General features: G+C 40.3%; 1 protein-coding gene across 3 annotated transcripts in view; it reads left to right on the top strand.

Moving 5' to 3' along the window:
- The window catches only part of APOBEC4 (apolipoprotein B mRNA editing enzyme catalytic polypeptide like 4), a 76,471-nt gene that overhangs the window by 24,025 nt on the left and 25,196 nt on the right, over nucleotides 1-27,250 (top strand). The window contains exon 2 of one of the 3 annotated variants that reach the window (XM_033915425.1): nucleotides 5,412-5,473. The gene's annotated coding sequence lies outside the window, so the exon portion shown is untranslated. Of the gene's footprint in view, nucleotides 1-5,411; nucleotides 5,474-24,482; nucleotides 24,539-26,381; nucleotides 26,476-27,250 lie in introns of those variants that run through there. The other 2 variants (XM_033915426.1, XM_033915427.1) reach the window with 2 other exon arrangements.

Raw genomic sequence — 27,250 nt, 5'->3', positions numbered from 1 at the left:
GTCTGATCAGGGTTTTCAGTCTTGTAAAGAACCTGATAAAACTTCTGAAATTGCTTACAGATGTCAATGGTATTTAATACGGTACCCCCGCTCTCATCTGCAATTGCTGGAATGGAAGTCTTTTCTGATTTCAGTTTTAGATAAGCAGCAAGCTGGTGTCCACATTTATTCATACTCGAGTAGTAAGTGGTGGAATTCCGAAAAAGTTCTTTGGCAGCCTCAGTACTCAATAGTAGGTTATAGTCAAGTCTCAATTTCTGCAAGTTGGAGAGTTTAATGGGGTTATTTAAGTCTTCCTGGTGTAGTTTTTCCGCCAGCTGTATATTAGTTTCCAATTGTTGTAATCAAGCGCGTTCAGCTTTGCGTTTGGTGGCAGAATATGAGATGATATGACCTCTTATATGGGCTTTGAACGCATCCCAAGTTGTTTGCCAAGAGGTATCCCCTGGTTTGTTAAACTCGAAGTAAAGTGCAATTTGCTGTTTGATAGTCACACAGAAATCATCATCAGACAACAAGGAAGAATTAAATCTCCATAGTCCTGGTGAGCGTTTCCACCTCAGATCAGATAGTGTAAGTAATATAGATGCATGGTCAGATATCGAAATAGCGTTAACTTGGGCTGAGTTCACTTTTTGAGTTAATGAATAACTTACTAAAAAATAGTCTATTCTCGAGTAAGAAGCATGAGGAGGAGAATAGAAAGTGTACATACGTTCGTCGGGATGTAAAATTCTCCAAATATCAACCAACTTTAGATGATTCATTAAGTCTTGTATACTTTGCCATGTTTTAGTAGTACGGTAAGAGGACCTAGATTTTCTGTCTAAGTTTTTGTCCAGTATTTGATTGAAATCCCCTCCTATTACACACGGAGTATTCCCAGCAGAAGATATTACATCTGAAATTTTATGAAAAAAAACTGGTTCATCTACATTAGGAGCATAGAGATTAATAATGGTAAGGGGCTCAGCACCAATAATCAGGTCAATCTTGGACCATCGGCCGCAGTCATCATTGGAATGGGAGATGATCTTGATATCTGGACGACGTCGGATCAGTGTGAGGACACCGTTTTTCTTGCCCACTGCTGGTGAGAACAAAGGTGGGTATGCCCATTTAGGATAGATCTTTTTGGATTCATTTTCATTAAGATGGGTTTCTTGATACAGTACCACATCCGGATTATATTGTGTGGTGTATTTAAGTATTTTGGATCTTTTAATTGGGTTATTAAAGCCTTTCACATTTAAGGAAAAGTAAGTTATTGACATTACCAGGCTGTGATATGAGATTCATATATATAATGTACTATTATGCAATTATATACTAGGCATTGTATCTGAATAGACTTAGTAACAACAATAATATAACAGGGCTCAAACTTTTGATGGAACTTACGATATGCATGTAAATACCCACAAGGTGCGAAAATATTCAAAGGTATATTAGTACAAAAATATAGAGGTGGCACATATATAACAAGTGGTGTACATACTTTAGTACAGTTGATATGGAAAGTACACCAAATAGTAGAACACACAGGAGCGTGGTACAAAGACATAATCTCATACACCCTACTAAGATGTAATAATGTTCCTGATATCTCTTCTATAAAATTGAAGTAATAGTGCATGCAGCGTAAGACTGAGTGACCAATTCGTAATATATAGCATATACTATGCAAGAACAGTGACCTACAGTAATACCATTCCAAACCCACAATGCCTTGATATTTATTAGCAGTGAGTTGTGTGTAGGTACAGTTGGATGTAGTGCAGCATTTGAGACAGGCAAGAGCATATAATCTTAATAGTAGGCAGGAGATATAGGCAACAATAGCACTATTAGGAGAAACCATGACTAATTGTAATAGGCTGCATGCTGTTTGGTAGCGCGGCACATATAGAAAGACAGAAGCATGATAAGGGTGAACGTAGTGGCCACATACAACACTAAACAGAAAACTATATAAACACAAAAGACAACAAGACACAAATAATATTCCAGATGACTGGTAGAAGCCTGTATAACTTGATAGAAGAGAAAAAAAGATAAAAATGCTTGCAACTAAAAAAACGTGACTAACTGTAATACAACAGTAAAATTCCATGGGTAGGCAAACAAGAAATAGGGAGTGTGGGAACAGAGCAGACAGCTAGAAAAGAAAAGAACAATGAAAATTGCTTGAAAAACATTGCTGAATTATATTACCAATAGGCAAGACCATGGAAGGCTAGTGAGCCTCGTGGCAGACAACTTTAGCCCAATGAGCTAAGGAACAAGGGCAAAGAGGATTGGTGGTAAAAGTACAAAAGTATGTTATGCCTTGAACCCGATATTAGGGGTTAACCTTATGTGTTTTCAGGTCTTATCGATCGCCGTCGGGAGCAGGTTCTCTATGTAGTCAGCGAGGTCAGCTGGATTCGTGAAATCCTTCGTTGCGTTGTTGATCGTGACCCGCATTCTTGCCGGGTAGAGGAGGCCATGTTTGGCGCCCATGGCGTTTAGTTTAGGGCGGAAAGCTTTCTCTTCTTCGCGGTTTCCTTTGAGAGATCAGGGACTAGAATCAACTTGGAGCCTTCAAAGATCACCGGCGCATGTGTTCTCGCCCTCTGCAAAAGAAGCTGTACTTGCGCCTGCCGGAGTAAGGTCACCACGATCGGGCGCGGGAATTTGCTTGGTCTCGCCACGTGCTGCGGGACTCGAAATGCCATATCAATATCGAGCTTCGTTTCAGGAGGAAGTTTAAGTAATTCAGGCAGCAAGGCAGCCAGAAAATCTTGCAGGTCGCATGCTTCCCTACCTTCAGGTAAACCGAGCAAACGGAAGCTGTTCTTTTTTGCACGGTTTTTTTCTGCTTCCAGCGCAAGTTCCAGTTGTGCTATGCAGGAGGACTGTTTGAAGAGAAGTTTAATGGAGTCCTCAGAGGACTGTACTTTAGCTTCCAAAGCTTCAGTGCGAGCTTTGACAGAGGTAAATTCCTCCCGCAGGGTGGTAAGTTCGACTTTAATGTCTGTGATGTCCTGTTTTGTGTCTAAAATTAAGTTCCTGATTGAACGTAGCTCTTCCAATATGGAGGCCCCCGAGTTATCTTCCCCTTTCTCCTCACCCGCTTTTTGTGGAGAAGACGGTTCAGCGTTCTTTCTTTTGCTCGGTTTGGTGCTAGCCATGTTGGGCAGTAAATCGTTGCCAAAGCACACGAAACGAAAATAATAAAAAAAAAACAGAAAAAGCAATGTTTTTCTCGGTAGAATATTTAATGAGGCTGGAGCTCCGTTACCCTGCTGCCATCCCGGTCGGTGCTCACCAGCGCCCCCCTCTACAAAACATTGTTAACCGGCCAGACATTTGCTTGATGGTCGGGATATTAAAAACTAATAAACTTGGAAACTTGGAAACTAGAGTACGGTATTAGGGTTCAAGAAGGGATTGGACAGTTTTCTGAAGGAAAAGGGGATAGAGGGGTATAGATAGAGGACTACTACACAGGTCCTGGACCTGTGGGGCCACCACATGAGCGGACTGCTGGGCATGATGGACCTCTGGTCTGACTCAGCAGAGGCACTTCTTATGTTCTTATGTTCTAACTGTTGTAAATATGGGGCCAGAGTTGACTTGAAGGCTTGGTAAAATTCAACCGTGATACCATCTGGCCCCGGTGCTTTGTTTGTTGCCATGCTGTTGATCGTGTCGATTATTTCTATTTTTTTTATTTTTTTTAATCTTTATTGATTTTCAAACTTTGACAGTGCAATACAATTAATTGAATATAAAATACTGCATAAAACGCACTATTAACTACACAAGTACAATCATTTTCTCCCATCCTCTCAATTATTAATAAAATAAGACATATGATGTGATTACAATATTATAACTAAGTAATTTAAATCCTCAAAATACATTTCCCTCCCTCCTCCCACCCACCCACCCTGTATGTATTTCTATTTTTGATATGGGAGTCGTCAACCCTTCATGGTCCGGTTCAGGCAGTAGTGGCAAAGTGACCTCATTAAGGAATGTGTGGGGATCATGAGTATCACTGGATTCTGTCATGTACAGGTCTTCAGAAAACTTTTTAAATTCCCCTAATATTTTGGGTGTGGTGGATATAACAGTATTATCTGATCTGGTCAGGGTGGAGATAGATTTTTGTTCACTTTTTTGTTTTAAGTATGAAGCCAGTAAGTGTCCCAATTTATTGTTGTCTGCATAATAATGAGCTGCTTAGAGAACACAGTATGTGCAGCAGTCTTCCTCAGCAGAGTTATATTGAAATCTATATTTCTGCAACTTTCCCAAAAGAGAAAAATTATTGATATTAGCTTGGTGTGCCAATTCTTTTGTTTTGATTAATTTCTCTAGGTTAAGAAGTTCTAAAGTGTTGGTTTTTTTTTAATCAGTGTGCTAAATGAGATGATTACACCCCGAATATAGGCTTTGAAGGAATCCCAAGTGACACTCCAACTAGTCTCTTCAGGAATATTAAAAAGAAAAAATTGAGTAATAGCTTTTTCAATATGCTCCTTAAAACCATCTTCAAAATGAGTAAGTTAGAATTAAATCTCCAAGTCTTGGGTGGTGCTGATGAAACAATATTATCCAATGTATGCATTATTGCAGCGTGGTCAAATACAGAAATTTCTTTAATCGTGGAGTCACAGAAGGAAGGCTGAAGAGAGCTGATGATGAGAAACATATCAATCCTCGAATAGGAGCCATGCGGTTGAGAGTAGAATGTGTATTCTTTGTGTATATACAGTATATACATATATGAATCTTCTACCGTACTGCCCAACATGGTGTATTATTTGTATTCTGCTGACATTTATTGTATTTCTGTTACATATTTCTGTTTTAATGTGCATATTTCTTACACTGTATTATATTATTGCTATTAATAGGATTTAATGTGGCTGTCTCTAAGCTTACCTCATTGTTTTAACTAGTTTTAATGCTAACATTTGGTCATTTTACTACTGTTATGCTGTCAATACAGTACGATGTAAGTTGTTTATGTTAAACTGTATCTGCTGGAGACTGCCATGGAGGAATCTTTTCATAATGAATAAATGAATACACTTTTTCACAGTGGTCATCAGTGGCATAGCCAGAACTGATTTTTTGTGGTGGTCTAAGTTTAACATGGATGAGCACTATAAAGGGCTGCTGAAAACTTCTCAGCCCAACCAAGAAGAGAATGATTTATTTATTTATTTCAGTTTTATATCCCGTCCTCAACGAGCTCAGAACAGGTAACAAGGTTGACATGCATAAAGCATAGATAAACAAATTATGAATTTACATAACAGTATACAGTAACATTAGATATACAGAGTATAGTTTAATACACAATTTGGTCATTTTAAGTTAACATATGATCATTTCCATCTTCATTTAACAAACAGGGAGGATCTAGTTCAGCAGATTACATATGGTTGGAAGGGATGGACTGGATTTATAGGAAGAGGTAAGTTTTTATTGCTCTAAGCTGATGGGCTGCTTCAGCTACATATTTATTTATTTATTTAAGCATTTATATACCACTTATAGTCTAAGTGGTTTACATTCAGGTATTCAAGCATTTTTCCCTATCTGTTCTGGCAGGCTCACACTCTATCTAATGTACCTGGGGCAATGGGGGATTAAGTGGCTTGCCCAGGGTCACAAGGAGCAGTGTGGGATTTGAACCTACAACCTCAGGGTGCTGAGGCTGTGGTGCTAACCACTGCACCACACACACCACACACTCTGTATCCATAATCACTATGCTGCCCCCCCCCCCACACACACACACATTATTGGGCCTACCGAGGTACTTGGTGGTCCAATAGCTAGTGTTCTAATAGCTGCATATTGCTGAGATGTCAGATGGAACTGGATTCCTCTACTTCAGTAGCAGCTTCCATTAGATGCTGGAACACTTGTAGATGCAGGTCCTTAATTGGTGCCAACTAGAATGGCGCTTAGTGTCATTCTATAAAAGGCATGTGCTATATATAGAATCATGCTTAATGGCTGTGCGCATCAGTAACATTTAGGCGTATCCATTTAGGCCAAGAAAAACCAGGCCTAAATACCTGCACCTAAGCTGTGCACAGATTGGACATATTCCATACCAGTGCCCTTAACTTTTAAGAACATCCATGATCTACCCATGATCCTCCCCTCGCCATGCCCCTTTTAAGATTCACACACTAGAACTGACATGCACCACTTTATGGAATGCACCTAATGCCAATTAGCATCACTTATGAGGTATTATTTACTAATTATCAGCGATGGTTAGTTTTGATAAACAATTAAGTTGTGCATGCAAATCAGTTGTGCGCATGAGTTACACACCCAACATATGGAACTATAAACAGAATTTGGGGGTAATTCCATTAGTGTGCAAATATTACACTAGGTCCTAGATTCCTAGAGCCTGGAGAAGTCATCCAGTAGTCAAAGCAGTAGGCTGAAAATCAGTGAAGCCCAGTTCAAATGTCACTGCAGCTACTTGTGATCTTGGGCAAGTCACTTAACTCTCAAAGTCTCAGGTACAAGCTCAGATTGCGAGTCCTCCAAGGCCAGAAAAATACTTACAGCATCTGAATGACCAGCAGTTAGATAGATAAATAAGAAAATACCCCCCCCCCCCTTTTACAAAACCGTAATGTGGTTTTTAGCACCAGCCGCATCAGTAACAGCTCTGATGCTCATAGGAATTCTATGAGCATTGGAACTGCTACTGCCGCAGTCGGCACTAAAAACTGCACTACGGTTTTGTAAAAGGGCGAGGGTTAAATGAATAAATAATCTCAATTTTATAATCCAGACTGCCACAGAAACTTAGTAGAACCATATGTATAGTTCACGGTAGGTCTGGGGTGAGAGCACCACTCCAAATATCACAGGTGCAAATTATGAATTGGTCTCCCTGCCTCATGATTTTCCTACCCTATGCCCTCCCCACCAACAAACATGCAGACAAATTACACCAATGAGCAGAACTATTGTACCTCAGTCACACACACAAAATACAGGCTGTACAGGCTGACCCTTAATACAGCATAAGGGACTACAAATTAAAAATAGTATCCTTAGTATGTCCATCTTTTTGACCATTTTTGAAAAAAGAAAAGCCCTCCAAAAGAAAAACGCATAAAAGTAGCCATTGGGATGTAGAAGAAGCTAGCAATTTTAGTAGCCTGGCCACAAAGACATCCCTGCAGAACTGTGGAGCACCCTAGGGGCACTGCATATATAAAGACCCAAGTACACACCTCTCACCATAACACCTTGATAGTGTATGATAAATCCTCCAAAACCTACTAAACCCAACTGTATACCACCCTAATAGCCCTTATTCCTGCAGGTGTCACCTATATGTAAGTACGGTGGAATTTGGGTGGGTTTTGGTGGGCTCCCACTTCCCACTAGAAAGTGACATGGGGGACAAAAATTTATCCTGTATATAATTTTGAGGACAAAGATTTATCCCCTTCCCCACATTTTCATCCCCATTCCCTCACTGTTCCTGTATTAAAGCAAATTTTTCATCCTCATCCCTCACCGTCCCTGAATTTTTGATCGCTGTTCCCTCACTGTCCCTGCAGTTTAATTTTCTTCCCTGCTTCTCCCTGCTCAAAGCAGAAAGATTATTTTATACAATTTTATGGGCCTAAGGCATTGCAAATAAACAGTTTAAGTCTATAGTGTATGTGTGTGTGGGGGGGGAGCTCCAACTTTTATTTTGATTGAAAGAGCATCAATAAACGTACAGCTTGTGAGGCATGCTGGGTTCTACATTGTGCACAGAAAACCAAACATCAGCTCAATACTAGTGATGTTAGTTCAGGCAATAATTTTAGTTCTAATTACTTTTGCGCAAAACATGGAATTTTAATTCTTTTTTTATTCTAGTTCTGCACATGATGAAAATTTTAGTTTTTATTCAGTCCTGTCCTAAAACTTATTCAGTTCACAAACTCATGACAATTAATTTTAGATCTCCCTAAAGTTTTAAACTAAACTAAAACTTAACCTTATATACCGGGTCTTCAACCAATGGAAGCTCGCCGCGGTTACCAATAAATTAAAAAAATAAAGTAAAAAATCATTATAGTTTGAGGATCCTTTCCTTCCAGATGGATTTATTAGGACATCAGGCTGCTAGATGGTATAAATTAATTTCTGATTTCTTGAATAAAAACCCCAAAACTGGTCTTCGTGACATTTGGGGCACCGAGATAAAGCAATATATTTCTGCATCTCGATGGCTGCATATTTGGACTTGGAGGATGAGATGTACAACATCAGCATCTATGAGACAAACATGTTTTTTCCTATTACATAGATCTTTTTGGACCCCTGTTAGGTTGCATAGGTTAAACAGTTCTAAATCTAATAGATGGCGGCACTGTCATCTAGACATTGGGACACTGGATCATCTGTTGTTCTATTGTCCTTTGATACTTAACTTCTGGAGGTCAATATGGGGTAGAATTAACAATATATTGGATTCATCAATTCCACTGACATATGAGTCGGTCATATGTGGAACATTGTTACACGTTAAGGCCCCAATGGATCAATATAAGAGCCGTCTTTTCCTTATTATGACTGGAATTGCCATTCAGATGATTATCCGAAATTGGAAGAATTGTGATTGTTTAAATTTCCCTTTCTGGTGGGCAAATCCAGTTATAGATGTGAAAGAATGAATGCCGATAATTTGGGGCACAATAATTAATTTAGATTGGTATGGGGTCCATTGACATCTTACATTTCTTCACTATAGTTGGTTTTAGGTCATGTGTTAATGTGTGTTTTCATGCACATCCAGGGAAGGGGAGGAAGGGGGGATTATTTCTGTCTTAATTTTGTTCTTTGGGATGCTGTACTTGGGATGGGTGGTTGGTTGGGAGGATATCATTAATTGGATTAGGGTAAGGTTTTTTGTGATAATCTATGTTTTTGTGTTTTATTGAAATTATTGGGTGATGGGTAGGTGGGTGGGAGTAAATGGTTGGGTATGAATTTGTGTAAGATGAATGTGCTTTTATTGTATTAATGTATGTTACACTTTATGTATTGCACTATTGAAGTTTGACAAATCAATAAAGAATTAAAAAAATAAAAAATAAAGTAAACTGAAATACAAGAGAGATGGAGGGGCATAATCGAAAGGAACGTCTAAGTCCATTTTCGTCCAAGTCGCAAGTCGTCCAAAGTAATAAAGCTTAGGACACATTTTCAAAAAAAATGTCCAAATTTTTTTTGTTTCGAAAATCGTCTAACTGTACATCCTGCTGATCTGATCGTCCAAGCCGCTAAATCATCCATCTTTATACCACATTTTCGCCCAACTTTTCATCCAAGTCAAAAATGCCTAAAACAAGCCCTGTTGGATGTGGGAGGGGTCTGCAAAGTGATGGACTGAACACCCAGACATGGCACCAAAATAGTGGGGTATCTTACAGGGCACTGCTGTGAACTTCACAAAAAGGGTGCCATGTTTTCATCTCGCTATAGCTCCCTTATAGGGCATGGTGAGCCCCCCAAACCACCTCCAGTATCCCCTAGACCCATTTATCTACCACCCCAATAGCCCTTATGGCTGCAGGAATCACTTATATGCTAGTAAAAAAGGATTTTGGGGGTGTATAGGGGAGTGCATATGTTTCAATATCAATGCAGTGATTACAGGGGCTTATGGGCTTGGGTCCACCTCTCTCTGGGTCCCTAACACACCCCCAAGACAGTTTAAGTTGCCTCTGTGCAACACGACTAGGCTTTCCTATGCCAGGCTGCCAGGTGATGATATTCTGGAGGCACAATTTTTAAGTTGTGATTAATATTTTTATGGGGGTGGGGGTTGGTGATCACTGGGGTAGTATGTGGGAGTCTATATTATGTGTTTGCAGTGCTTATTTGGTCACTTTAGGTGGGTTTTTGTGACTTAGACCATGTTTTAAATGGTCTAAGTCAGTGTTTTTCAACCGCTGTTCCGCGGCACACTAGTGTGCCGCGAGATGTTGCCTGGTATGCCGCAGGGCCGCCATCAGGGCAGTACTACCAGTCCTGCATTCAGGGGCCCGGAGCTGACAGGGGGCCCGAGGCAGGGGCACCAGTAGCTCGCCAAGGCAAAGTGAGTCGATCACCCAGGACTCACTTTGTCTTGGCGATCTAATCTATCGAGCCGATAAGTCTTCTTCTCCCCGACGTCAATTCTGCAGTTGGAGAGGAAGTTCGGGCCAGCCAATTGCTGCCTGGCTGGGCGGAACTTCCTCTCCGATTGCAGAATTGACGTCAGGGAGAGCATGCGTCGGCGTCGGCTTTGGGGCCTGTTATCCATTGGTGGGTCCTGTTCCCCGATGGCAGCGGCAGTGGCAGTGGCTTGGGGAACGGCAGGGAGAAAGAAAGAAAGGGGGCAGGCAGGGAAACAGAAGGAAAGAAGAGAAACAGAAAAAAAGAAAGAAAGGTCAGGGAGAGAGGAAGAAAAGGTTGGGGGAGGGAATGAGGTGTGGAGGAGAGAAAGCATACAGGCTGATAGAAGGGAAGAAAGATTGGATGCACAGTCAGAAGAAGAAAGTGCAACCAGAAATCACCAGACAAGGTAGGAAAAATGATTTTATTTTAAATTTAGCAAAGTGGAGGCAGTATTACCACAGTTTTCAAAGGAATTTGGCCAAATAACTTAATAGTTAACTGGGTAAATTCCCAGAGATGAAAACTTCCCTTCACTTACTATGCACAGTTCTGAATTTATATCTGCTGTCTATATTTTACAATATGGTCACCTTTTACTAAACCGCAATAGTGGTTTTTAGCGCAGGGAGCCTATGAGCGTCAAGAGCAGCGCTGGGCATTCAGCGCAGCTCCCTGCGCTAAAAACTGCTATTGTGGTTTAATAAAAAGGATGGAGGGTATATTTGTCTATTTTTGTATGCTATAAAAACCAAATACAGAGAGAGACTGAGAGCTGTTGACGAAGAGCTACGTGTGTGTCTTTCTTCGATTCCAGCCAGAATATCAGCTTTGTGTTCAGCCAAACAGGCCCAGGTTTCGCACTGAATAAAGTATTTTATAATTTTTCACTATTCTGTTTACTTAATATTTCATAATAAAGTAATTATAAAATACTTTCTTTGTGTTTATTTGATTCCTATTCAAGAGAATTACTTTATATATAGTCAATATAGGCACAGAGTTAAATTTTTTAACATTTTCTAATGGTGGTGTGCCTCGTGATTTTTTTCATGAGACAAGTGTGCCTTTGCCCAAAAAAGGTTGAAAAACACTGGTCTAAGTCACAACGTCCAAGTTCCGTCGATCCTGTGCTGCATAACTTTCGGTTATACCTAAAGTACGACTAAGTCTAAGGGCTCCTTTTATGAAGGTGCACTACAGGTTTTACCGCACGCACCGGATTAGCATGCACTAACCAAAAATCTACTGCCTGCTCAAAAGGAAGCGGTAGCGGCTAGCGCACTATTCTGAGCATTAAGGCCCTAGCGCACCTTTGTAAAAGGAGCCCTAAGCCTGCCCACGTGCCACCCAAATCCCGCCCTTGACACTCCTCCTGACACACCCCATTTAGCTATAGTCGTTCAGCGGCACTATGGAGGCCTAGGTCGTTTATAAATACGTCCATAACCCGGTTTTATTATCGGTACATGGACATTTTTGACTGAAGATTGTCCAAGTGCCGACTTAGGCCACTTTTTGGACGTTTTTCTCTTTCGATTATGAGCCCCTTAGTTTTCAAAATGTTTAGCGAATAAAAACGTTTTTAGAAGTTTATGGAAGATTTGGAAGGAACTGGGACACCTCAAAATTAGGGGAAGTTCATTCCATAATTGGGGAAATTTTATTCAGTTCACAAAATTGCATCAAATAAACCAAGAAGTGATTTTTTTTTTTCCATTATGAGCAAAACATATCAAGAAAAGCCCTCAGAATATCACACACAAATAACTTAGGCTTCTTTTACAAGGCCATGGTAGAAGTTTCTACCACAGGCCAATGAGATAAATGCTCTGACACTCATAGAAATTCTTTGAGCGTTGGAGCTTTTACCTTAATGGCCCATGGTAGAAACCTCTAACGCAGCTTTTTAAAAGCCAGTGTTGGTGCTTTTTTTCATTGTAAAAGCTAGCACATGGCTTAGGGCCCCTTTTATCAAGCCAAATAACACAACCAGCGTGGTAAATGTTCTGATGCCCACAAGAACTGAATGGGCCCTGGAGTATCTTCTTCAGCAGCATTGCTACCACAGCTGTGTAAAAGGGGGTCTTAGTGCTTTCCTCAGTGTGATGCCAAACCAAACAGCATAAGCAGACAATGTCCATTTCCAAGCAACAAAACAAAGCCAACAAATAAAGAAATAACAATAAAGTACAGCCCTCAGAATATCACACGTAAATAATATCCCTTTATACTAGCAGCTCTGAAATAAACATAGCAGAAATGTGGTAATCCACTACCATTGCACACCATTGTATCTACATTTTTAAATGTGTAATTTATCAGTTTATGCATACTCTCCAATGCACCTGCAATGAAAGAAAAGTGCAATAATAATTCTAAAAAAGTATGCTATTTGTTCGATGGGCTCTAAGCCTCCCTATATCATTAGGCCTAATAGGATAATAAATGCAAAAACTCCTGTTAGCAAAGTTTTCCATTTTGTACCAGTTTCATATTGGCTACCTCCTTAAAAAAACTGCTAAACTAGATACCACATTAGTAGAATGTCAGTCAAACTGCAATCCACATCGAAGCCTTCTTCATAAACCAATTTAAATCATTCATAGTCCTTTTGTTGCCATTATTCAAAAGATCATAATAATTTTCTTGTGCCCACAGCACAAAAAAATCAATTATTTCTCCACAAAAACTTGAAAGTACTTAGCAAGTGCTGTGAGAAAAGCTGAGGATTATATAGTCAGACTCAGCATGTACAGCAATACTAGAGAAATAGAAACTGAAATACAAGGTATTAGAAATGTGCATTCTATTTAATAAATTCAGAATAAGATACATTTCTCTACCTTTGTTGTCTGAGCATTTTATTTTTCCATTTCAGTGCTCCTTTTACGAAGGTGCGCTAGCGGTTTTAGTGCACGCGCTACACGCTAACGCCTCCATAAAGCTTGCATTAGTATTTTTCATGTAGCTCGTGGTTAGCGCACGCTAATCTTCAGCGCGCGCTAAAACCACTAGCACACCTTAGTAAAAGGAGCCCTCAGTGTGTCTCTTCAGCTTTTCTCTGTTTTTCACTGACTGTAGGGTCACCTGGCTATTTGGCAATGACATTTCTTCATATAACCTGAGCGCTTCACAAAAATGATTTGATGATTTAAATAAGATTTTTTTGACTTAATATGCTTTGCATTTGAAAAATCTAAAATTTGTTGATTTGTATTGTTCTCCTATTGGATTGTGGATGTTACGTTAAATAACTTATACCATGCATTTCTAGGGAAATCCAAAACAAGAAAGGGAATCCTGAAGTGGGACACACGCCCCTGATGGTTTATGTGATGGTTCAGTAGCTCCATCTGAGGTCAAATTGCAGATTTTCTCAAGGGTGTTGGGGTTTTAGGATTAGACTGGCAGGAAGGAGGACAGTACAGCAATCTTACTCTCCAGTTTGGGATTGTCTGGACAGAATATTCTTTTCGTTTCATGTGGACTACATTAATGATTGCTACTGAGTCAGAGGATGGTGCTGGGGTTCTCAAGCTTCTTGGCAGCTATCTGAAATCCTTGCACAAACAGCTAAGACACTAGAAAATATATCTAACTAAAAACATCCTTTCAAAGTAACAAAACAAAGACATAAGAACATTTTGCTTTGCTAACGGGAAAAGATGTTGAAATGAATTTCTCTGAAATAGTTTCTGAAGGGAGGGAATGAAGGTTTAAAAGATGTGGTCATATGAAATAATGGGTACTGTGTTACTCTGTCAGCATTTCCCTCATGTGCTCCTGAGGGGTCTCTCTGGGGACTAATAAAAATAAATTAATTTCCAATTGGATCAGTGTTTGTGGACATATGAGTGAGTAGTGGCGGGTGTTAATGGAGCATCTGTAGCAGCTCTTCCCCCTGAGCTCTTCAAATATCTTTACTTTATGCTGAATAGTTTCTGAATACAGCAGCAACAAAAGAACAGAGATGACCAAGGGATCCAAGCTGGAAAGTCTTTAATTGGTATCAAAAAGAAGAAAGGGGGGGGTGTGATAACCATCCAAATTAATACAACTCTTAGCATTCATAAATAGAAACAGCAAAACCTGAATTCAAGTCGACATCCAAATCTGAATTGAGTATTTTGATGCTATTGCAGAGAGATAAGGATTTCCAAAATCATATAGGAGGGCTCAGTTTATGAACATTCTCCAGATGAAGAGCGGATTGATCGAAACGATTATATTGGATAATTTGTGAAGAAGTTCAGATGTCCAAACGTCGGGAGATTTTTAAAAATCTAGTCAGCGCTGGAATTCTATGGAGCCGCTAAGATAAGTGCCAGTGCTTTAGTAGTAACGCTGTTATAAGTTTTTTGTATTTGGCTTATATGGTGTTTTTTTTAAATAATAGAGTACCACAGCTTACTCAAATTTATTTATTAATTTTACATGTACGTGGATAGAGGAATTGGGCAGATGATTAGAACCTGTTTTAGCAGGATGGGGATCTGGAATAGCTTTGTGTCAGAGATTCTATGATCTGATCCCTGATTCACTGTGATGTCCTCTCTCTCTTTTAGATTCAGATTTGGATGTCAATTTGAATTCAGATTTGGATCATCATTAAGTGGGCATTTTTGCTGTTTATATTTATGAACGCTAAGAGTTGTATTGATTTGGATGGTTATCACCCCCTCCCTTTCTTCTTTTTGATTCTGATTTAATTTTGTGGGTAATAACTTACTTGAGACCTTTTTTCAATTTAAGTCTTTAATTGGTGACACAAACTGTATATGTAGCAAACTTCAAACAAACCCAACATAGGCCGTGTTTCAGCAATGCCTATGTCAGGGGTTCTAGATCTCCTTTGAATATGTTGTTATATACAGTCCTTGAGAAACAATATTTACCAATATTTACTGTCCATTGTGGGTCATTTCTGACCGCACACCATGTCTTTTGAAAGCGTCTTATGCAGCAGCATTATTTGTGCAAATAGTGCAATTAATTTGCAGTTTATCACAAGTCATATAATTGCCAAGATTTTTTCAGTCATAACTAAAGACTGGTAAATATTATGAACCTATGATGTAGGCAGTTGCTGAAACACGGCCCGTTTTGGGTTCATTTGAAGTGTGCGACATATTGTGTGTGCCACCAAAGTCTTGGCAGCATAGTTATCTTGATCATCGCTGCTTTTTTTGTTGCTGTTCTGATTTTGTGCGGAGTTTTCCCTCTTCGTTTTTTAGTTTCTGAATATATACTTTTATGACAGTTGCTGTTTTCTTCTGCTCATCACCATCCAAAGACCAATTCTCTTTTTGAATGAACTGAGCTCTTGAAGATTTTGGACAACAAAAAGCTTTAGCTGTTTTCTGACACTACTTCAGATTTTCATTAGATTGAGGTCTTTGGGTTAATTGTTGCTAAAATTTAGGTACCCGAATATGGACACGGACCCCAGATCCACATGGAAACTAGTTAATGAGGTACCAATCAATAATTGGTATTTATTTAACACTCATTTGGGTTTATGCATGTATCTAGCCTCTGCCCTATTCTATAAAATGCACACCTAAATGTTATAGTATGCAAATCAAAAGGGGGCATGAACAGATCAGGGATGTTCCCAGAAATTGTGTCAAAATAAATTAGCAGCTGAATGCTAGAATTGTCCACCAAAAAGCACTCAGAATAATTACACAATTCAAGAATATAATGAGGAAATATTAGAGAAAAAAACCTCAGTAACTCCACAAGAGTTAAGCTTCAAACATGTTCCACTAGCATAACACAGGGAGAGTCACATCACTGGCCAAAAAAACTCCAATCTTCTAATAATCCAAACAAAACTTGTTCCATACATGCAGTTTTGTTGGGATAACATATGTTATTAGTTGCCCCACAACAGACTATGTAGGTCAGACTTCTAGAGCATTTAAAGCTAGAATGTTTGAACTCACCAGAAATTAGAGGCTTCTTTAGTACAACATTTTATTCAATTTGTTCATTCTTTTTCCAGACCTAAGATGTTGCGTCTTGGAACATCTTCATCCATTAGACTGGTGACTTCAAGTTTCCTGTTTATTAAAAAAAATTTTATACCGTGGTGTACAATAAAAATAGGCTTTGCAGTTGACAATTAAAATATACGTAACATACTTAGACAAAGACAAACGGGAACAAATGGAAAGAAGGGTAAGAACTACAATATTTAAAGAAAAGAGTACAATTAGGGAGAGAATGACCGGGAAAGGAAAGATGATGCCTTCTGCTGTTGGTGTCTGTGTAGCCCATGTAAGGGCAATTAAGTATCAAATGCATCTTTGACCAAAAATGTTTTCAGCTTTGTTTTAAAATGAAGCAGAGATAATTCTTCACGAAGATAATTAGGAATAAAATTCCAAAGGGATGGCGCAGTCGCTGCAAAATTATTGGATCTTATTGTATTTATGTACTTGAGGGATGGGACTGCAAGAAGATTTTGAGACATAGATGAAGTGTTTTAGATGGACAATAGGGGATTAGTAAACTATTGATAAATTCAGATTGGTTACTTTGACGTGTCTTGAATGTAAGTAATAGAATTTTATAACTAATTCTATGTTCAACAGGCAACCAATGTGCTTTGCACAAGAGTGGGGAGAAACATAATCGTATTTTTTAGCATTAAATATAATTTTTATTGTGGTATTTTGCACAATTTGGAGGCGTCTTAGTTCTTTTTTTGTGAAGCCTTTGTAAAGGGAGGTACAATAATCAAACATGATATCAAGTTTCCAAGTTTATTATGTATTTGATTAATGATTTATTCAAAATTCTAAGCGATGTACAAAATGTTAAAATATTGTATTACAATAATCAAAGGGAAAAGGACTATTTAAATATGACGGACAAGACAAAACATACGATACAAAAGGAAAGGAATAGGAAAAGAAATACAAGTTAAAAATATTAAAGAAAACGAGTAAGGGAAAAAACAATAGGAAAGGGGAAAGCAGTAAGCTTCAAAGAGTTTGAGAACCAGGGATTGAATTAGTATGTTTAAAGAGGAAGGTTCCAACAGTTTAGCAAGAGATCTTATCATTCGGAGTCTATGAAAACAATGCTGAACTACAATACTAATGTGAAGATGGCAAACTTTACGGCCGGTAGCACACTAAATTCAGTGTCCCGGCTGGAAGGCACCCAGAAGTGAGCAGAGTTTGTATGTTTTTTTAATCTGTGATGTGTCTCTCCCTGTGTTAAGCTAATGGAACATGTTTGAAACTGAACTTTTGGGAGGTTAATGAGGTTTTTTTTCCTCCAGTTTTTCATTATATTCTTGAATTGTGTAATTATTCTGAGTGCTTTTTGATGTACATTCCCAGAAATTAGATGCAATGTTTTAGAATAGGGTCATATACATGCCCAACTGCCATTAGTTGCACGCCAGTCAGTGGCTTATTGAGGGTAGGAGGCGCCTGGAGTGGTAGCACTCCTCTCTGTACCCCACACTCCTTCCCCGCCCCCATGCTACACTCACACCAACCCTTCTCCCGTATCTCTTTAAATGTTCACCAGCGCAAGCAGTTTCTCCAACCTGCTGCTCACACCAACATTGGCTTTCCCTCTGATGTCACTTCCTGGCCCCGTGACCCGGAAGTGATTTCAGAGGGGAGCCAGGCCAGCGCAAGCAGCAGGCCAGAGAAGTTGCTCACGCTGGTGAAGATTTAAAAAGGTGCAGAAGAGGAGGAAGGGAAGGTGTGAGTGTGGTGGTCGGGGAGGGGCAGAGCACTGCTAACACCCCCACCAAGACAGAGCCCAAAGCTGTCCACCCCCATCCCCCTTACTACACCACTAATGCCAGTACTTACACCAGGTTTCAGCAGGCGTAAGCGCGGTGACCAAAGTTATGTGCAAGATCTGTGATAAATTCGTATTCAATAAAGAGTGCTCCACACAGAGTACCCTTTGCAATATATTAATTTAGTGCAGATCGTCCTCATGTATAACTCTAGGCGTCATTTATAGAATTCTTCCATTTGAGGGGGTACTGAAAAGTTCTCAGTCCATCCAAGAAGAAGAGAATGACGTGGCGCAGGGGAGTGTGTGGCGTGATGGTTTGAGCTACAGCCTCAGCACCCTGAGGTTGTAGGTTCAAATCACATGCTGTTCCTTGTGATCCTGAGCAAGTCACTAATCCCCCCATTACCCCAGGTATATTAGATAGTGTGTGAGCCCACTGGGACAGATAGGGACAAATGCCTGAGTACCTGAATGTAAACTACTAAGATTATAAGTGGTACATAAATACTAAAAATAAAAATAAATTTAATCAATGATCTGAAACAATGTCAAAACACAGAATTTCATTTCTGCAAATTGGCACTTAACAAAATAAGATAACACTCTTCTTCAGCTACAGAGGCAAAATAACTCTCAGAATTTAGGAAGTTGGTTGGTTGGACTGAGAACAAAGATGGAAATTATGAGGATATCTTTTTATTGAACTAAGTTAAAACATTTGACTAGATTTTGGAAGCCAAAGCTTTCGAGAGTCACACTGGTTACCAGTCTCTCACAGAACAACTTATAAGATTCTCCTCCTAGTCTTCAAAATTAGGACCTCCCATCTCCTTGCCTTTCTAGACAAATATCTAACCCCTCATATCCCTGCTAGGGCCCTTAGATCTACTAATCAGAACATACTGACAGTCCCCTCTATTAAGGACTTATACTATACTAGTCTTTAAGCCCGTTACATTAACGGGTGCTAGAATATATGTTTGTCTGTCTTTCTTTATTTCTGTCTCTCTCTGCTGCTGTCTTTCTTTCTTTCTGTCTCTCTCCCTGCCCCTGTCTCTTTTTTCTTTCCTTTCTGTCTCCCTCCCTCCCACTATCTGTCTTTCTTTCTCTCCCCACTTCTTTCCAACGTCTGCTCCCCTTGTCCCTCAGACTTCCATTCAGCGGCTGTCCCTCCTCTCCCCCACATTTCCATTCAGTGTCTGTCTCCCTCTCTCACCCCTTTTATCTACTGTTCACCCTCTTGTTTTTCCCCTTCCATTCACTGCCCTCTCTTCTCTTTCCATCCAGTGTCCGCCTTCTGCCTCTCTCTGTTCCATATGGCATCTCCTCCTTTCTTTCCCCCTTCCCCCTTCCTTTTCACTTGGTGTGGCATACCTTCCTCCTTCCCTGCATGCCCTGCCATATCTTCTTCCCTTTAAGCCATTCTCTCCCCCTCTGCTCCCTTTCCTCCTTGAACTTCATCGGGCAGCAGCAGCATTTATAATTCATTGCTGTTGCCAGGCTTCAGGTCTTCCTCTCTGGCCAGTCCTGTCTTCATGAAAACAGGAAGTAGGCAGGACCCGCCAGAGAGTAAGGCCTGAAGTCAGCAACAGCAGCGAATTTTAAATGCTGCTGCTGCCCGAAGAAGCCAGGCCTTAACAACACAGCTCCCTCCAGCATTGGCAGCCACGAGAGCGAGGTAGGGATACCGCTGGACTACCAGGTTTAAAAAAAAACAAACAAAAAAAACTTACCAACAATGGCGGCGGTGGTGGTGGTGGTGGGGGGGGGCGGTTTGAAAAGCCATCGGCCGTGAAGTACGCCACCTGCATACTTCACGGCCGACGGCTTTTCCGGACTTTAAAAAGTTAGCGACGATGGCGGCAGTGCTGGGGATGGTTTGAAAAGGTGCCGCGGCTCCTCTGTCGATCCCCGCCTGACATGTCTCACAACAGCAGTTTAAGTCCGAGGTAGGGTGAGAGGAGCCAATATGGAGAGCAGGAAGTCCAGCGCTAGCGGCGAGTGGTAGATGCTGGAAACTTAAGTAAGGCTGGGGACTCGCGCATGCGCACTCCTGCAAAGCCACGGACCTACATCTCACGTAACAGGGATTACAGAAGCACGCAGTTGAGTGTGCATGCGCGGCTAGCGTTTTATTATTTTAGACTAGAAATACTATATTTTCCACTGTCACACCCTCGCTTTGGAATTCAATGCCAACTCACCTCCATGCTGAAAATTCCCTAAACAAGTTTAAAACACACCTTAAAACATTTCTATTCAAAGACGCCTATCTAAACTCCAACTGAGAACCCGAAAAAATAAAAACAAAAACTAATAAACAGAGAAACGCTGTTAAGAAGCAACATTCCCCTCTCCCTTTTGTTTTATCCTTCCTTTTCTTCCCTTCCTTATTATTCATTTACATAATGTAATTAACAACCTCCCTTTCCCCCTCCCTCCTCTCGTCACCCGCTTGTCTCAATTATAAGAACATAAGAACTGCCATCTCCGGATCAGACCCATGGTCCATCGAGTCCAGCGATCCGCACACGCGGAGGCCCAGTCAGGTATACACCTGATGTAATTTTAGTCACCCATATCCCTCTATGCCTCTCGTAAGGAGATGTGCATCTAATTTGCCTTTGAATCCTAGCACAGTGGATTCCTTAATAACCTCCTTTGGGAGAGCATTCCAGGCATCTACCACTCGCTGTGTAAAGCAGAACTTCCTGGCATTTGTCCTGGACTTGTCCCCCCTTAGCTTCAAACCATGTTGGACAATGTAAATAATTTATTTTCCTGCTCTATTTTATTGATGCCTTTCAGCATTTTGAACGTCTCGATCATGTCCCCTCGCAGCCTCCTCTTCTCAAGGGAGAACAGTCCTTGTTTTGTCATTAACTTTCCCCATTTTTTTTCTTAGCTATTTATACAAATTTAAATATCTTACTTTTTTTTAATTATTATTGTAAACCGACCAGATACATGTGATGGTCGGTATATCAAATTACAAATAAACTTGAAACTTATTCCCTGGGCCAAGGCAGTATGCACAAAAGATGACAATATCAATAACAGTAAGGGAGACAATGAAAAGGGAAAGGGAGAAGAAATCCACTTGTCTCCTGACTGCGGACAGGTTTATTACTGGAGCTGCTGTATAATTTCTCTAAGTGGAATGTTTGTATAAGCAAAGAGCTGTGCTAAATTGAGTGAAGCAGATCTGTTCCAGAAATAGATATGAATATGCCATAAACGATTTAAACAATGAAGAAAAGAGCCAGGATTTCATTTTTTTATGGCTGGAAATGCCACAATTGCTATGTTTTACACACTCTAGAACCAGGTCTCATAAAAGTTTTGCTATAGATACATAGGGAAAATCTTTTTGAAACCCCGCCCCCCTCTTATTATGGTACAATTTGATCTTAGAGTTCACACTGCTGTTCCAGTTCATGAATCAATATTCACTGTTCATGAAGGGGGAAACAAAGGGACGAAGAGGTAGAGAAGGTAGGGGCTTCTTTTATAGACAGACACCAGATTAGAGATCAAGGAAGTAGATTCTTCTTGACGAAGCCTGAAGATATGAAACGTTGAAGAGAATTATCTCCTAATGCTACTAAGGGGCTGTTTAACTGCACCACTAAATGGGCTTAGCACATCTGTAAAATAATTTTTTTTTCTATTTGCCATTAGCATGTGGCCACTTAAAAAAAATAATGCAGAAGCCCGTACTACAGTTCCTCCTATTTTGGAGGCAGGAAGATCTCTTGTGTGTTAACCCTGTGGTAACCATTTAGTGTACACTAATGTAAATGTATTAACTGGTTATTGCATTCCCCATCAATGTCTCACCCCCCAAAAAAAAATAAATAAATAAATACCATACACTGCAGCTTAGTGCATGACGATGGAAAAATTAATGCAGGATGCCAATTTTGATGCATCAGGCATGCATTAGCATCTGGGGTCCCTAGGTATTTTCTGATAATGTTGCCAAGAAATCCAGTTTTTAATGGACCTTTCAGTAGAGGTGAAGATTTATAAAGTTGAGAAAGATATGGAGAATTTGTTTTGCCAAACACAAAACCCACTAGACTTCATAAAATTATGAGTGGGGTGAAGCAGGTGAAGATGTAATGATGTTTGTTTACCCTTTCAAACAGTAGTAAGACTAGGGGACAGTCCACAAAACTGACTAGCAACATACCTGTATTTAAAATTAAGTGGAGAAAATATTTTTTCAGTCAACACACAAATTGTGGAATTTGTTGCTGGAAGATGCGGTCAAGGCAGTTACCTGCTTAATTGGATTTAGACTAATTTCCAGACAATATGTCCATGAACTTATGTGACTTCCCATTCCAGTGGTCTGACATCTCTTTCTTCCCTCTTTCCATCACCCTTCTCCAAAATCTAACATCTCTCCTCCCTCCTCTCCACTATCATGTCCAAGTCTCCCTTTTTCTTTCTTTCCAGATGTAAACCACCTCTCTTTCCCACCCACTCCACACACCCATGTCCAACACTTCTCTTTTTCCCTTCCCTCACCCACAAGTAGCATCTTTCTCTCCCTTCCTATCACCCCACCCATGCTTCTCTCCTTCCCGCCCTTCCTAACCCCCAGCCTGTGCAGAATCTGTCACATAGATCTGGAATAGATACTGCTTATTCCTGAGAATGAGCTACACCTTTTGGGATCCTGCTGGATACTTACATCCTGGGTTAGCCACTATCAAAGATGGGCTTGCTGGACATTTGGTTTGTCCCAGTACTGTACTTCTTATGTTCTTATGTAACATTTTGGTGCTCGAACTTCGATGAGTTTTGCTTTTCCTACAACTAAGGAGAACTTGTTCAACCACCAAAATGTTTCTCTCAGGTGCCCATGCTCCCTTCCAGAGTCCCATACTGATTAAGTCGCAACTGGAGACACTGGGAAGCACAGAAGGTAAAGACTAGATTGATGACTATCTAATGTACATCACTAACACCTACCTTGCTGTAACAGACTGTTATTTATGTTATCAACCTGTAGCTTTTCTCATGAGTAAAGTATGGGGGTCGACATTCAGCCATTGATAGTGTGTGTTTTTTAGCTGCTCTAACATTACTCCCAGGCCATGTCTGGGCACTGGCACTGAATATCTTACTTTATGTGATTGGTATCTCTTACACGGTTAGGTAGGATATCCAGCACTTATTAGCCTAAGCAACACAACAAAAAGATAGAACTGACTTTTATGTGGTCTGATTTAACCATTAAACTTAGGCGGTTAACCACATGCCCAAACTCTTCCCACAGACCATATACAAAATAGCCAGCTTTGAGTTTAGGAGCATTTCTAGCTGGCTAAATTTAAATACAATCTTTACTATATACTGTGGCGTAGCGAGGAAGGTTGGCACCCGGGGCGGTGGCATCCGGCATAGCTGCACCGGGCACTCCCCCCACTCCTCCCCACCACTTGGTTGTCCCCCCATCCTTACACTCTTCTCCATTGCTTGAGCACTGCCCTGCCCCCCTGCAGACCTCTTGAAATGTTTGCCGATGTGAGCACCATCTTCCAACTGATGCTCGCGCCGTCCTCGGCTCCCTTCTGATGTCACATCCTGGTCCCACAACCTAGAAGTTATGTCAGAAGGGAGGTGAGGCCGGCACAAGCAGCGAGTGGAAGATTCTGCGTACACCTGTGAACATTTAAAAAGGTACGTGGGGGCGGAGAAGAAGAGAGGGGCCAGCACCGGCACCCCTTGCGAAGATGGCGCCTGGGGTGGTCTGCCACCACTTACTGCGCCACTGACTGTATATACCACCAAAACCATTATTAGTTCACAGCAGTTTACAAACATAAGATATGGAGCCAGTCTCCAGAATTACATTAATATAACATCACACATTCCATTAACCTATAATATATTTCTTACAAAGATAAGTCTTTACTTTCTTTTTTCAACATTTTAAAATTATGTATCATTCTAATATGACTCGGCAGACCTTGCCAAAGGTTTGCTGCCTGGCATGCAAAAGGTAGGCTGAAAAGTTTAAAATATATTATCCTTCTCGCTTCTGGAAACCGAGAGTGTAACCGTATATTATATTTAATGGATCCTTCCAACCAGCAACCAGCTCAGAATGTAAATGTAAAGAATGACACCATCTCTTCTGGACTACAGTGAATTGTTTAAGCCTTGGAATTTATTTTCTGCATAGAGAAAGATCAGAGAATACTCCTGTCCATTCTGATATGATCTTTACAAGCATTAAGCCATAGGCAGTGTTTGAAATGCACAGGGCACCGAGTGGCTTGTTTGTATTAGTGTATCCTAGTGTTCGTTTTTCAGCTATTGCCATGGAGCTGCCTTCGACCCAGCCTGTCTGCCTACACAAGCGTGCCACTCCTCTGTGTAATTCTTTCCTACCTTATTGAAGAGGAGGATGACTGCCCTTGAAAAAGTGTTTAGTGTGTAGTGAGCATTTATATTTAAAACAGTGCCTGCTGTGTCTACTAGACCAACATGAAGAAGGGGCAAAGCAATGCATGGAAGTTTATCAGAAGGTCCAGAAACATTAGCAATGGTAATTGTTTTCATTTTCTTTGTGGGTTTGCAGATTTGGTAGAGGGTGAAGCACATTCTATACTGTAGGAGGAGTGGCCTAGTGGTTAAGGCTGCAGTCTCAGCACTCTGGGGTTGCAGGTTCAAGACCAGCACTGCTCCTTGTGACCTTGGACAAGACACTCATTTATTTAATTTTCTATACTGTTCTCCCAGGGAGACTCAGAACAGTTTTACATGAATTTATTCAGGTACTTCAGCATTATTTCCCCTATCTGTCCCAGCAGGCTCACAATCTATCTAATGTACCTGGGACAATGGGATGATTAAGTGACTTGCCCAGGGTCACAAGGAGCAGCATGGGTTTGAACCCACAACTTCAGGGTTCTGAGGCTATAGCGTTAACCACTGCACCACAGTCTCCCCTTAACAGTCCAATGCCCCAGGTATATTAGTCTGATTGTGAGCCCATCAGGACAAATAGGGAGAAATACTTGAGTACCTGAATATAAACTGTTCTGGGCTCCTGGGGAGGACAGGCTATAAAAGTGAACAAATAAAAAAATAAATATAAGTGGTGTGTAAATACTTAAAATAAATACATATTCTAAGCAGTTGAAAAGAGGGAATGGAGAACAGATTTTGTTGTCCAGAAGTAGTGAGGTGACATGTGATGGTGCAGTCTGTAGGAGGAGAGGCAGTATTTAGAGTTGGTTGGTGGAGATTTAAGAAATCATTGCAGTAATGTTGCAGAACTCTGATCTTAGGATGTTCTTAAAGGGATTGAGGGGAAGGGAAAAAAGAGGCATCAGATGGTGAAATAGGAAGAGATGAATGAAAGAGAGGTAGTTTATGTGGATAGAAAAAAAAAAAAAATTTGTATAATTTTGAATATGCAAAGACCTAAAATAAAAAGGGTGGTCCAGGGTGGGGGGTGGGAATATTTTATGATTTCTTTTGCTTATGAATAACTGTTGGGTACAAGGGAGGGGGGATATTTGATGCGAGTTAGAATTTGATGATATATTAGGGGCTCCTTTTACGAAGCCACGTTAGCAGTTTAACGCGTGCTAATTTTCCGGCCGCGCTAGCTGCTACTGCCTCCTGTTGAGCAGGTGGTAGCTTTTTAGCTAGCGCGGGGGTTAGCGTGCACTAAAAATGTGTGTGCGATAAAGCCACTAACGCGGCTTCGTATAAAGAGCCCTAAGTGATGTTAAAGTTTAAATGATTGTATTATATGTTACACTTATTGTGGAGTTTTAAAAATGAATAAAGATTAACAAAACAACAACAACATCAAAGGAATTAGGCCCCTTCAGAATTTCTCTTCCCAATGTGCACTTCTTGAGAGGACTGCATTTTCTATCTGGGGACAAAAGACATATCCTCTCTTTTATAAAGCCGCGCTAGCGACTGCTGTGCGGCAAAAGCCCCGAACCCCTTTAAGTCCCTATGGGCTTCGGCAGCGGCAGCTGTTAGCACAGCTTTGTAAAAGAGGCCCATACGATGGCAACTCTTGGCAAGTAGTTTTATAAATATAGTACCATTCATAGAGCATGTTGACAATAATACACAGAGCTAACAAGTTACCCAATTCCAAGAAGGAGATTTTGGGATAGTCCTGGCTTTCTGACAAGCTTATCCTGATGTATTATGGCACCTACAACATGGATTTCAATGGGTAGATTCAGAAACTATAAATCCCACACTGCTTTAGGATGTAAGTTCAAAACCAGGAATGGCCAAAAGGTCTTCTTCCTAGAACTGGGTAACTTAGCAACTCTGTACAAGGTATGGAATGAAGAGGGATCTCTGGTGTGAAATGACAGGAGGCTGGGTTGTGAAAAGAAAAGAAACTTGATCAAAGTACAGTCAGAAGACTCCTTCTAGCAAACAGGATCAAGGGTCATTTTGAACATTTTTTTCTTGTCACTGAGATCTTTCCTAACCAGGATTCAGGTACACAATAATTGTAAATATGAAATGACAATTTGTCAGGGGTGGAGGCTTAGCAGACAGTGCTACATGCCTGAGGAATCTGTACTAACAGCAAACATTACAGTCCCCATGTTTTTAAGCAACTTATTCCACATGAAATTTTCCTTGCAGGTGCTGGGATATGTTAAATAACACGCACTATTGGGTTTTTAACTGTCCTATTTGGTTTTTCACGGATACCCAGGGTTTTTCTTTGTTGTTAATTGGGTTGGCTTTTGTTTTATAAATTACAAATTTTATGGCTTAATTATTGATGGATTGAATGTTGTTTGCACTGGGAGCACATTGTTTTTGGATTTTTCACTTGGATCCCCGCCTAGATGGTTTGCATCATTTCTGTCTTAAATCCTTTGAGAAAGATCATCGACCAGTATATCTCCAGCTGAGAGAGCGATAAGGATTAGTACTGATTATTATCTGACACTGCAATGTTTACCCAGCGTTGGCTGGTAGGTAGGGTTCAAGTGCTATGATGTCATACACCATCGCTATCCAGGCTGGTATTTTATTCTGAGCACTATTCATTGAACATATTTTCCTTTGCTTTTGTAATAACATTTTGGTGAGATATTTCTAAGTTGTTTAGTATTTGATATTGAAAAGTCTATATTTGTGTTATACATTTTCTCATGCCATTTTGATATAGTTTAATTATTTTATAACACAAGTTCGTCAGGGCTCTTCTGCTGCAGCTAGTTTATAACTATATGTAGTTATACTTTAAAAACGGTATAGA

Source organism: Geotrypetes seraphini, chromosome 12, assembly GCF_902459505.1.
Source record: "Geotrypetes seraphini chromosome 12, aGeoSer1.1, whole genome shotgun sequence".
NCBI classification, from domain to species: domain Eukaryota; kingdom Metazoa; phylum Chordata; class Amphibia; order Gymnophiona; family Dermophiidae; genus Geotrypetes; species Geotrypetes seraphini.
The sequence above is the reverse complement of the archived record's forward strand: the minus strand, read 5'-3'. Positions and strand labels throughout refer to the sequence as shown.